The sequence below is a fragment of the Marmota flaviventris genome, chromosome 13, assembly GCF_047511675.1.
Source record: "Marmota flaviventris isolate mMarFla1 chromosome 13, mMarFla1.hap1, whole genome shotgun sequence".
Taxonomy (NCBI): domain Eukaryota; kingdom Metazoa; phylum Chordata; class Mammalia; order Rodentia; family Sciuridae; genus Marmota; species Marmota flaviventris.
The window spans coordinates 51,306,012-51,319,741 of record NC_092510.1 but is presented as its reverse complement, the minus strand read 5'-3'; positions in this window follow the sequence as shown (position 1 = coordinate 51,319,741).

The following is a 13,730-nucleotide window of genomic DNA, read 5'->3' as shown; positions in this document are numbered from 1 at the left end:
AGACTGTCACACTAACAGCAGACAACACCCTCTCTGCTTCAGCCCCAGCTCTCCTGGCTACTTATTGCCCTGGCCCTGAAGGGACACAAACTAATAGTGTGCTTTCCACTTCAGCACTTGGCCATCAAATATAAAAGGATGCGTAATTGCCTGTTTATCCCCGGTGAAGGGGAAATTGAGTACAAGGGCTAGGCTTTCCCACCAAGTCCCCTGATGTACACACACATTCACAACCATCTCCTGCCACTCTCTCCCTCTCTCCCAGCCCTCCCTCCCTTGTTCCTCCTTTCTCCTCAGAGCACACAAGCCCATATGCACACCTACTGTGTCTTTGGGAAGCTCCAGACTGTCTCCAGATGCCCTCTCCAGCTATTAAGTGGACAGTAACAAGATGACTTCTTAAATAAAGGGTCAGGAGAGAGATGCTATCTGTGACAGACATCTCTACTTCTTTGGAAACTTAAGTATTGCATTTCCATGCCCATCCACTTTTAGGAGTACTGGGTGTGGTCCTAAAATTAGAGAAATTTTTCCTATAAGTCAATGGTATACATAGGATTGGGTTGCCCCACATTCTGTAAGGAAAGGATTAAAATATTTATCTGCCCCTTCAAAAAATGCATGTGTTGTAAACAAACTGGTTATGCATGGTGATAAAATTTTTTTTTGAATTTTTCTTTTAGTCTTTGGCATCAAACCATTATTCTAAATGTACATATGTATCTTTCAATGACAGACTCAAAATCCATACTGTAACATGCCAGATTAGCCTTCATTTTTTTCAAACTGGACTGACAATCTAAAAAAAAATAAGGCAATGCTTTTAACCTTAATTATTCAACCAAGAACTACCCACATATAAAAAGGTAAATTCTCCACTTGGGAGAATTTGGGTAAGTACAAGTACAGTGAGCTTTAGAAATCCGAGTGACAGAGGACCAAAAGTATACAGGAAGTCTACATGGAAATGTTAGATCCCAAAAGACCTTCAACCCAAATATTGTGTTGGTATTGGCTACTGTTTCTGTGTATTGAATTATTTCATTAGTAATTGAAAAATTAGCTAGTGAGTGACTAAATAAAATGCAAGACCTGTTCATGCACTTTCCTCATGGAACTGGGGAACAACATGCTTCCTTCCAACCCTGCAGCAGCAGGTGACAAAAGATAGTTGGCCTCTGCTATGATCTGTCAGTCACAGTTCAAATAAAATATTTGTCAACCAAATAAGACACGTGCAGATGTCATTTCTGATGTGGATTTTTGCAAAGACAGAAAGCAGTGGATTTAGTCATAGATGGCATAACCAGTCTATGCCAACGAGCCTGTGCTGCCTAATTTCATAAAACGTTGGAGGACTGTAAAGAAAAGCACTTTGAGCAAGGACTTTGGGTTAGAGAGAAGGCAGTTTGTTGACTTGTTGCTTTTTTTTATGTTCCTCATTATATGTATATTACAATCACTTATCAAACATCCTTGAATCTTAATTAAAAACTCAGTTGCCAAAATTGCACAAATTCTACTAGCTAATGCTAGCTTTCTCCCTTTAACTCTAAGTAACAGGGATGCCTAGGAACATTTCTAATAGTTTAATGCTTTATTAGCTTTCTTTTAAACAATCTTTGAAGGAAAAAAGGAAGAACAGAAAAGGGTATTTTGACAAAAATGGAGAGAAGTAGATAGTATAAAAGTATATTTCTTGAAGAAGAGAGAGAATCTAAGTGCTATACCAAGATTTTATAAGGCTTCCTCTTGCCAAATGTGATGTTGAGATAATGCACAGCTAAGATGGCAAATCCATAAATTATTAACAGGCTCTGCCCACTTTTGTTATGGAATGCAAGGTTTGAGAGGTTACTCTGGGGAGACCCTGGGTGTATGAGAGAGCTCCACTCATCTGGCCCTGGCAGTGTTTGCAAAAAAAGAGAGGAGAAAACTCCAGCCCCTTGGGTAGTCCCCCTGAGAGGTGAACTGACCTGGCTCTGTTTCAGTGGGAACTTGCTGCCTGCCTTTTCCATACTGGGAGACAAAGCATCCCCCACCCCACCCCTGAATCAGGGCTGTAGCCGTGAGAAGCATTGATTCATGAGGTATGATGCTCTTGAACTCCCAGACAATGTGCTGAGTTAATAGGTTCACTTGAGATGTATAAACCAAGGCTGATTGTTTATTTTTTTTTTTTAAATCTAGTACTCAATTTGGAGCGTTTCTGCATGTCTTTGTGCAGAGTAATCCAATCCTCTCATTGCCTGTCTTAATCTCCCCTGACGTTCCCATTATCTTTCTCACTCCCACCCTTTGCTCTTCTGATCTCACCCACTCCCCTCAAAACAATGAAAATAAGGAAAATAAATAAATCTTTGCTGAAGCAAGAACGTAGAACACTCCTTCCTTCATCCTGGTTCTGACCACTTTGGAAACGTGTGTTCTACCCTGTCCAGGGTTTACATAACGTGAATTCAATGGATGAGATGTTTTCCTATTATGTATTAGCCTGATATGACTATCTAAGATTATAATATGTGGTGCATTCACTTTCCTGTGCAAACTTTGGTTCAACCACCCTGCAGAGAATCTCACACTCTCCTGCTAGCACTGGTAGGAAAAACGCAGGAGAGCTCAGTGTGGGTATGTGGAGGTCAGAGGCAAGGAAGGTTAAGAAACTAGGAGAAGACTTTGGTCTGAGGCCACCTGGCCTTTCAGTGTACAGCCCCCTCAGCAGCATGAGGGTGACTGAGGCACCAGTGGGTAGTTCCCATGTGAGGTCTCCCTCACACTCTTGCCAGGCTTAATCGATGAAGCCCTTGCTGCTTTTCTGCTTCTTTGAGGGTAGAACAGGGTACATGCTGGGGCTCTGGAAAAGGAAGTTCTCTGTTCTCTCCTGCTGATCATGGAACCATCCTGCAAAATGTACTGAGATCCCTCAGAGAGCTGAGAGAACGCACAACTTTCTTATTCACCCCAAACCCACAGGTGCATCTTAAGTAACAAAACATTTGACCCGGCCTGCATATTTGACAATGAAAATGTCCAAAGGGCATATTGAGACATCTTGAGGAAAAGAAATTTTCACCCAGATGTGTCCTCTCACTCCCCGCAAATTTAGGGGTTTGGCCCTGTCTTGTCTTTTCTGTTCTCATCTGCGTCAAGCCAGCCTTTTCTGCTACACTTGCAGCAGAACCAAAGTCTGACCATGAAAGCTGACTGCACCAAGGGCTGGGGACAGCTCACATTGCCCTGATCTAATAATCGTGACGTCGGTAGCTTCGTAAATACTGTATGAATTTTAAGTGAGGGTTTTATTTTTATTTCATTTTGTTTTATTTTTTGTTGTTGTTGTTGTTTTTATTAGTAGTCTGAGGTAATTAAAGTTTTTTATTTGCTATTTCCTTTGTGTATTTTCTGTACTATAACTGTCTACAGTATGTCTTTTGCATAAAATGCATAAGGGTTTGGGGATGTAAATGGAATTTTATTCATATTTTGTCCAAATACCTCTTGTAATTTGTATCAAAATTCTTGTACAATTTTTATATTAAAGATTTATCAGTCACTGATCTCTTTTTACTTTTTCGATTTGAAGAAACCTCAACAAACTCCAGTTATAACTGTACAAATACACCCAATAACACTTCAACGTGTCATTCACCCTATTTAAGCATGCATTTGTTAGTAAATTCAAAGCCAGTCTACTGTTTGGACTGAAAATGGTGCTATTTAATAGACTCCTTAGGAAGATCAACTCATCTTTTGCTCAGATGGCAAACCTGGCCTAGAGTTACAAAGATCTGAGCCAACCCCAACGGATCCCAGCAAACACTGCCCAAATCTTTTCCTCACCAAGCCTGTCCTGGGTATGCCTTTTTACGCCCTTCCAGAATACCTATGCCCAAAGCCTTTGACCCTGCTTTTGTGAGAAAAGGAAAACTAAAGGAAGAACATGGGTGTCTGCACTTCAGCTTCCTCCAAATACATTTCCATCCATCCCTCCCCCACCCTTCCAATTGTGTGGACAGCAGCCACCAGGATGATGACTCTATATTTCTTCAGACTAAATGCTTGTCTTTCAGTTCATACTCTCTTGGTAGTGGTTTTCTGCAGATTGTGCTTGTTATAATCTAGAAATAAAACAAGCAGATGGAAAGATGTCATATTCGGTGACATATCCTCTTCCTATTATACTGCATGAGGAAGAAGCATATAGGAGGTGCTTTTGATTTCAGCAGTGTTTAATGTTAACCTCACCTCTTACACCAATCCTAGTTACACAGACTGTAACTTGTGCTGCAGTCTCCCCGTTTTCTGTTCTCCATCCCCAGAGCCAGATTTGCCCAACTCTTTCTGGATCAAACCACCCAGTTCTCCACTTTCCTCGGACCTATAATCCAAGCCATGAGTACCCCAGACTCTGTGGCAACCTGCAGGCTCAGACTTCTAGAAAGGCTGCTCCTCCTATACCTCAGGCCCAGTAAGGAGCTACCCATGTGCAGATATCCCTGACCAAGGGACCTTCCCAAGGTATCAGGGGGCCTGACCATATCTTGCCAGGGTCTCCTTCCTTGATTTCTCAAGGCACCATAGACAGATTTGGGGGTGAAGGTAAAGAAATGAAAGGTTAAAGCAACTTTGGGGAAGTCAGCCTCTGTTGAGGCATGTGGTTATTAAATGTCACGGATGTGTTAACGCACTCCTACAGGGAATCCAAGGATAATTATGATCTTTTCATCTGTCATAACACGTCTGTAATTGGCAAGAATTCTCCCTCAAACAACTCCTTCTTCTCCTTAAAAAAAAAGTTGTTTAAAGTGTTATTAAATGATGGAAATCCTCCTGTTTAGCAGAGAGACACCCATGAAGACAGCTTTTGGCACAAAGCTAATCAAAACTGCCTGGGTCGTGGCCAGTTGCTCTCCCAAGCCACAGGAAAGACTTGCTGCCTGCTAGCTTGCTCCGAGTCAGTTGACAATATGACAGCAGATTAAGTGCTACTAATTTAATAAAGCTGCTCTGAGAATGAAGCTGATCTATCAATGGAGACCAGGGAGGATCATAGTGGTGGGGGGTTGGGGAGGGGGCTGAGAATATTGAATTGCCTGAAGTAACTGGGGGGAAATCTATCGATCCTCAGGAAGGCACAGTTATTTTTAGTCAGCTGACTCACGGACACCCAATCATTACCCATATTCATCAGAGATGTATAATGAACAGAGGTATCGATTAAGAGGAGTAGCTGAAGAGATTTCCCAACAGTGCTAGTTCACATTGATAGGTCTCCAATGGGAATACAGGCCACACAGCCCTGGAACATAACTTATCGTGTTCTAGGTCCCTCCATTGATTGTATTTGTGTGGGAGGGCAGGGGCGGGGGAGGCAGCCTTGCACACAGGGGCACTGCCTTGACCTTCCTCTGAAACTTTCCTTGGAAGGAAAAGGGAAAAAAACCCCACAACTCTGCGACAGGAGCACAGTCCTGTTTCCTGACTCTGTCTCGGCTGCCTGCTCTACCTCATCTTTGATTGCTGTGTTATCTTGATTGACAAAAATGTGCTCAAAGCTGGGACATGCCAGTCAGAGCTGAGAGCCATCAGGCATATGAAGCCTTCCCTCCCCTAAAGATCAACATATGGCTTCAGGAAATTATCGTGTTAGGCTAATTGCACCAAGTTGGCATGGTAGGAACATAATGAGTCCCGGTTTCAGCATGCTGACCCCAGACCCAGTGATGCCAGCACATAGTAACTTTCCAAGCATTTTGCCTCGTGGCAGGGATCCTCATTGAGCTGCTGTTTGCAAAAGGCATTTGGTTGAATGTCTAGCGTGTGCCCTCAACCTGCACTGCCGTGTTCCAATCCTGTGCTGTTCACAGGAGCGCTTGTCCTTCCAGAGAACTAGTGGTGACCCAAATGCCATAACCATCAGAAGCCTTGCTGCCTGAAGGGTGACACACTGCTTAAGATGCTGGTATGTCACTAGAAATGATTAAACCCCAGGGAGAAAAAAGTAAAGGATTAAGACAAGGACAGCTGTAAAAAATAAAGCTCGAATGCATCATTAGAAACCAGAAATTCACAAAGCAAAACTGTCTGCCATCCCCACTGGCTATATATAAGCAGCACTTGATTTGTATGTTGATGAAATGCTGTAGAAATTCCCATTTGCCCCTCAACCACTAAGGCAAGGGGCATTCTTTCTCCTACTCCAGTCCCTCCTTGCTTGCACCCAGGTCTGATGGCAGGTGATTGTAGGGGCCTACAAGCATCACCACCCACCTGCCCTGATTGGCCTTACCTTAGCTCGCAGCCTGTCCGTCTTCAGGTGCAGCTTCTCCTTCCAGTTTTGGATGGCCCTGTGTGCCACCTCCACCTTTTCTTTGCCCCTTTTCACTCTCTTCATCATAATGTTCACTTCGATTCTTGCTTTCTTGGATGATACCATCTATATATACAAATATAAAGTTCAATATGTTTTGATCCTCTGGGGTTAGACTGTACCTTCATTTCTTTCTAAATGTAAGAACTTGAAGGAAAAAAAATATATATATATATCAAGGGCTTTAGCAATTTTAAATCCAGAGTTCTGTGCATTGTGTAGCAATTTCAAGTTTTTGGAATGCTCCAAAAAATGGTTATAAGCAATTGAATTTGGAGGTTATCAGGTTTGGGGGCATGTGCTATATGAGGTGATTTAAAATTATTAGGCCACTTCCAGGTTTTTAGAGAGATTCATTTTTACAAATATAAATGCTATTAACAATTCAAAGCACTCTCATAATTTCCCATCTTTGTTCTTCCCCATGATCTCCATTTCAATTTTTTTTTTCTTAAGTGGAGAATTTCCTTCTAAACTTTCCCAAAGTCATTTGCAGGCTGAAAACAAGACACTTATTTGATTATTTTCAGATGTCGCATCAATTGGTCTTCAGCAGAAAGTAATCCTGCAAGATATTATGCTTTTATGCTGTCTGTTCTTTCAGAAACCACAAACGTGTGTGTTTGAAAATATGACCCTTTCCAAAGCCCTGGGCCTCACCCTGAGAGCTGGAAAGGAAGGACGGTTTCAGGCACAGGCCAACTCCCCTTTGCAAGGTTACAACAAGACCAATCGCTTTGATGCACCCGCTCAGAGCATGAGCAGAGGGAGAAGGTAGCTGAGGAGTGAAATTAGGAAAGGTGTCTCTCATGGGAATCGTGATTGAAACCCTTAAAGACAGGGTGTTTGTCTTGCGTATAATTTATGTATCATAGTAGGTGTTCGATTCTTATTAAAGGGATAAATCAGTGAGTGAAGGGGAACATGTTAGGAGAATAGAGGGAGCCCTTTTGTGAAGCCCAAAGTCAGAGCCAGCCTTAAGATTATGCGGAGTAGGTTCACAGTCAGAGTCAAGTGGGGTTAGCTTGATGCATCACATCTCTCCTTCTAAATGGAGCTATGAAACTTGGATAGATGCATGCAGCAATATGGAGGACTCTGGAAGGAAATAGCGCAGAAATATTGAGGAAGAAGATCAAAAGCCAACAGGTCTCTGAAATGGCAGAACTTTGCCACTTTCTCCTTCGGTATGCCTTGACTTGAACTTACTAAAACCCAAATTCCCAAAGTGGGCATCAGGACATGACCAGAGAGCCCTCTGCAGAAGAAGCCCTCTAGTCAAGTTGTGGGGAGAAAACAGAATTTTCAGGGGCAGTAGAAGAAATCCCCTATTCTTCTTTCTTCTACTCCATTTTCTTGTGTGTGCCTCAAACCTGAGCAACTCTATGGCTAGAGTAGAGCAGCAGCAGTGGGAACTCACCAGTGGCCAAAACTCGGCAAGGCAGGAAGGAAAGCTTCTGCTCCATTGGGTTTTTATAATTTCCATCTATTCTCCCACCATTTGGCCCTGATGTGAGCACACCATAAAAGTACAGGAAAGAGCACGGGCAACCGAACAAGGGAAGGCTGGAACGTTCTGGGGAGGTACAAAAAGGGAAATCCTTGGGAAGGTGACCCTTAAAGTTGTGACTTCCTGGGCTCACCTCTGCTGTACACACGCAGGGAGCTGGCCTTACACGGGGTAGACTTTGATAAATGTGCTGTGGTGTTGAGGGCCACAGCCGAGTTGGGATGACGCATGGCATTTTTGCCAGAAGTAGTGGTTGAGAGGTGACGCTAGCGAGCCATTAAGATGATGACTTTTGAGTTCTGGTGGAGATCCCGTTGAGTTCCGCTTGAGCTCTCCGAGAATTCCCGGAGAGTTCCCATTGGTTGGGGAAGTGCCGGAGGGGGGATTTCTGGTTGTTGGTTCCTGGAGGAGCCGCGTGGGTTCGGGAGAGTTCCCAGGGAGCGTGTGTGGAGTGTGCTGGTGGAGTTCAGAAATAAAATCTGTTCCTGCTTCAGTGGCTCGTGATTTGTGCCCAGCCAGACTGCGGCACTGTGGGGTAGACCACCAGCCAATACTCAAACTGACCACTGCGTGGTGCACAGTGGGACAGATCCAAATATTACTACAACGGCTCTGAAAACGGAACTGGCCTTGGAACTGTAACCCACAGAAGGCTGGTTGGAATTTGAAGCCTGAGTCTACTTTGGTCAAATTCCTGCTAAAAAACAACATTGATATTTTCCATAGAATTTAAATAAAACTCAGAACCTCATAATATGAAGGGTAAGTATGTGACTTCTTCTTCTAAAATTGTGGTACATAACATAAAATGTACCATTTTAACCATTTTTAAGGGTATAGTTCTGTGGCATTAAGTACATTCACATTGTTGTATGACCATTGCCACCATCCAGCTCTAGAACTTTTTGATCTTCCTTAACTGAAACAGTGCATTAAACATTAACTCCCTATTCTCTTCTCCCCACAAAGATTCTACTTTCTATCGATATGAATTTGATTACTCTGGGCACCTCATAAAGAAGAATCTTACAATATTTGTCCTTCTGTGCTTAGTTTATTTCACTTTGCATGAGTTCTTCAAGGTTCATTCTTTCTGAATCCAGAAAGAACTTGGATTCAGATCCTTTCTGAATTTTATTTCAGATAAAATCACAGACCCTTGGCCAACACATTGATCATAGCCCTTGTATCATGTGTCATAATTCCCTTCTTTTTTTTAAGGCTAAATTTCATTATGTGCATATGTCCCATCTTGTTTATCCATCCATCCGTTGATGAACCTTTGGGTTTCTTCCACCACTATGCAGATTTCTAAAATAGTTGTGTTAGTCAGCCTTCCATCTCTATGACAGTGTACCTGACATAAACAACTTTAAAGGAAAATAGATTTATTTTGGCTGACGGTTTCAGAGGTTTCAGTCCATGGTTGCTTGGCTCTATTGCTCGTGGGCTTCTGGGTCACCTAGAGAACATGTACAGCAAAATGGTTCACCTCATGGCAGACAGGAGGTGAGGGTGGGCAGGGGCAAGATATACCCTTTAAACCTCAGTTACCTACTTCCTCCAAAGATTCTATCTCCTACCAGCTAGGTACCAAGGCTTCATTCAACCCATGAGACTTTTGGGGACATTCCACATCCAAGCTATAACAATAGCCACTAAAGATATTCACATACCAGTTTTCAGTATGATCTGCTCCTCTCAAATGTGGACTATACCTGACTTACTTTTTACAAATGGACTATGGTTAAAGTGATGAGAGATCACTTTCATGAGTGGATTACAAAACACTATGACTTCAGTCTTGTGCAGCATCTCTCAATATGACTCTGCACTCTATTTTCTGACTCTATTCTCTTTGTACCTCACATGTTGCCTCCTTGACTTACTTCGACAAAACAAGCTGCCACCTAAGAGACACTCAGATCATAAAGAGCAAAGGGGAGCCTCCCGTCATCAGCTAAAGGAAATGAGGTCCTCGGTTCAACAGCCAGCAAGGACATGAGTGCCAAAGACCCCTGAAAGAACTTGGATTCAGATCCTTTCTGAATTGAACCCTCAAATAAGATCACAGACCCTTGGCCCACACATTGATCACAGCCCTTTGAGAACCTCTGAAGCAGAGGATCCAACTAGGCCTAAACCAAAGAAATTGTGGAGAAATAAATGTTGTTTCAAGCAGCTAAGTTTTGAGTAATTTGTAAAGTAGCAATACATTACTAATACAGCATAGTATTTAAAATGTCCAAGATACAATCCACAAAGTTTCAATGTATGAAGAACCAAGGATAAATCTCCTTTTACTTGGAAGAAGAAAATCAGCAGATTCCAATATTGCGATGAGAAAGTTGTTTGAATTATCAGAGAAAAAGCTTAGAGGCATGTATTTTTTAAATGTTCCAACAGTAAGGGCAAACACTCTTGAAACAAACAAACAAATAAATAAATAAATAAAGCCAGAAAGTCTTAGCAAGAAAATAAAAGATGTAAAGAACCAACTGGAAATTTTAGACCTGAAAAAGTAAGATAACTAAAATAAAAAATTCACCGAGTTGGATCAGTAGCATAATGGAGATGACAGAAATGTCAGTAAGCTTTGAGATAGGTAAATAGAAATTATCCAATCTTCACAATATAGGGAAAAAATGAAACAGAGCTTCAGAGACAAATGGGATACACTTAAATGTGTGTTATTGAAGTTCCAGAAGTAGAGGAGAAAGACTTCAGTGAATACAAAGTATTAAAAAAAATCATAGCTGAAAACTTCTTAAATTTAGCAAAAGACACAAACCTACAGGTCCAAAAGCCTCAGTTAACCCAAATAGAATAAAGCCAAAGAAATGAACAGTCAGACAGCATAATTGAACTACGTAATTCTTCAAAGAAAAAGAAAAAAATCTGCAAAAGAAAAAAAACCTGAGAAAAATCATGACTTAACTTAGAGGGGAACATTGAAATGACAGTGTTTTCATTAGAAACAGCAACAACAACAACAAAAAGCCAGAAGGAAAGTGGAGTATTTTCTAAGCGCTGAAAGAAAAGAACTGTCAACTCCAGGAAAAATATTCTTCAGGACTAAAGGTGAATCAAAGCCATTCTCAGGTGAAAGAATCCTATTTTCCCCCAGCATCCATGTTCCAGAAAAGTGGCTAAAGTAAACTCTCCAGAAAGAAGGGAAATGACACAAGAAGGAAAATTGGAACCCGAAGAAAGAAGGAAGAACAACAGAAATGATGAGTCTATGGGCAAATGTAATCAGCACGTTTTCTCTTGTAAATTTTCAGATGGTTTGAAAGCAAAAAAGTATAACACTGTCCAATGGAGTTTTCAATGTATGTGGATGTAATGCTTAAGACAACTGTGACATAAGGTCACACCCTGATGCTTCCATTTATGTGACATTCTCTAGAAGACTCAACAGTACTGGTGGAATTACTAGTAGTTGCTGTGATGTGAGGTGGGGTGGGTGTGGCTGCAGAGAGCTCACAGGTGGGCATTTGGGGGTAATAAAACCATACTGAATCTATATGTGTGAAATTTTATATATAATGGTTCACAGAGAAAAAGTCAATTTTACTGTATACTAATAAAAAAATAGGAAGTATAGGTAAGTACTCTGATTTTCAGGAGAAAATCACCTCACCCCCACAACTCTAAATGAGACATCCTTTACTTTTTTTGGTTTTTATAAGAATGTCCTTAGAAGAGGGCAGAGTCCTTCATATTAAAATGATGAAACTTAAAATAAAATCTGACAGAGGAAACCCATTGACTTAAATCCAGCTTAAGGTAAGGTTTAAATATTCTTTGGAATATTTCCAGCAGCTCATTTTGATTGAAGAGGGCCTAAAAGAAGGGTTGGGGAGATGTCTCAGGGAATTATGACAGGTGCCACCAATCCTATTGACAGGTTTGGTCTAGAGCTACTGAAGAACCTTAATTTGTTAGATGTGGCTTGGAGAATATTTAAAAAACTGTGACAAAGAGGGATGAGGAGGAATCTCTGTGATCTTAGCAGCAAGGTTCTTAGTAACTCCTCATTCCTGGCCCTGGCTGTGGGATCTATCAGTACCCTACAATTGCTGCACGGAACATCCTAATCTTTACCTACTCCCTCCAGATTCTTCCTCATACACACAGATTGCAGTGCGACTGGAGAACGAGGTTTTATGTGGGAAGAGTGGCTTAGATGTTGTGTCTGCGTTGGCAGATCCAATGGGCTAGCTACTTCTTCAAAGCAAGAGGTGAGTGGGAAGAAATATCAGTGAGGGAGGTCAGCAAGGGCAGCAATGGGAGAATCAGGATCATGTGGAGGTAAGGGACACAGAAGCGTCAAAGAGTGAATGATCACCTATATAAAACACCCTAGAGAGGTCAGGCAAAGTAAAAATTGGGAACATTCTTTGGATTTGGTGCTTAGTGAAGTTGTCAATAGAGCATGTCCTCAATATAAATGTCACAGTGTCCTCCAAATCCATTTTTTGTTGTTAGCTAAAACTGCTTCACCTTCAGTATCTACACAAATAAGCCATGGTAGTCTGGATTTTGCCTAACAGTGGCCAAAGCATGGGGCAGCCCATTCATAGGCTGGTGGGTGACCTATGTGAAGATCTGGTTGAAAGCAGAAATAATTAGTTATTGACAACTGGCTCCGAGCTGGGTATGGTGGCACATGACTAGAGTCCCAGCTACTTGGGAAGCAGAGACAGAAGGATCACTTGAGCACATGAGTTCCAGACCAGCCTGGGAAACTTAGTAAGACCTTCTGAGAAAGCCATGCTTTTGCTTACTCCAGCACCCAAGGAACATGGATGAAGAGCTTCATGGAGCTGAGGTGCAGATCAGAGGTGTTGGCAGGGCCTAGGAAGGGCTTATCTCTCTATGGCTTAAGGAAGGGGCTCTGAAGAATGGGGATTCATTTTTCTAAGAAAGCACACTGATCACTGCCAGTGCCTCAGCTGTGGGGAGAGGAAGCTGCTTCTGGGAATGGGAAAAGTAACTGAAGGTTGGAGTCAACTTCCGGCTTGGGCAACATTGACTGGAATAGCATAGCAGGCATGCAGGAAGGAGCCGGTCCCTCTCCCTCCCTCCTGCTTTCTAATCTCTCTGTAACTACCCCATTGGCCACACATAGCTGGGAGCCAACTGGCAAGGGGAGAATAGGGCTGGCAGAGCCCCAGGTCCAATATCATGGAATAGAATCCTGTGTTTAGAGCTGAAAGACAACAGCACACAAAGCAAAATATTTACGAAATGCCAAATGTAGTGTCAAGGCTCAGGAAGGAGGCTAGGGTCATCCTGAAGGTTGTGGTGAATGAGGGAGGTCTCGGACTGGATTCTGAACATTGGCTTAGAGAAGATGACATACCCCTTGAGCTGAGGCAGAGTTACAGGAAAGCTTAGGTATGTTTGAGGACATATTAGAGTCAGGGGAGCAATAGGGAAAATGAGTTCAAGGATAAAAGTGACTTATAATAGTAAATAAATAAATATATGTCAATGTCTTTTTATGGAACTTGTTGAGAGGCAGAATGAGGAAGTTGGCATTTGTCCTATTGCAATGAGAGAAACAGCTGCAGCTTCTGAAGACCATTTTCCTTCCACGGCCTGCTCATGGGAGTTATAACAATAGGACAAATTTTAGAAATCTCAACTTTCTGGGTGCTGAGAAATTATCCAGACCAATGATTTTCAAGAGTGTTTGTATTTATTGCATATCATAAAACACTTTTTCCAAATAAAATGGTAGGTACAACCTTGAGGCACAAAACAAATCGAAGCTGATGTTCCCTGGGACTGTCAGAGCTCCCCTCCTTTGGCCTACTCTTTCTTCCCTAGTGAGGGGAGGCT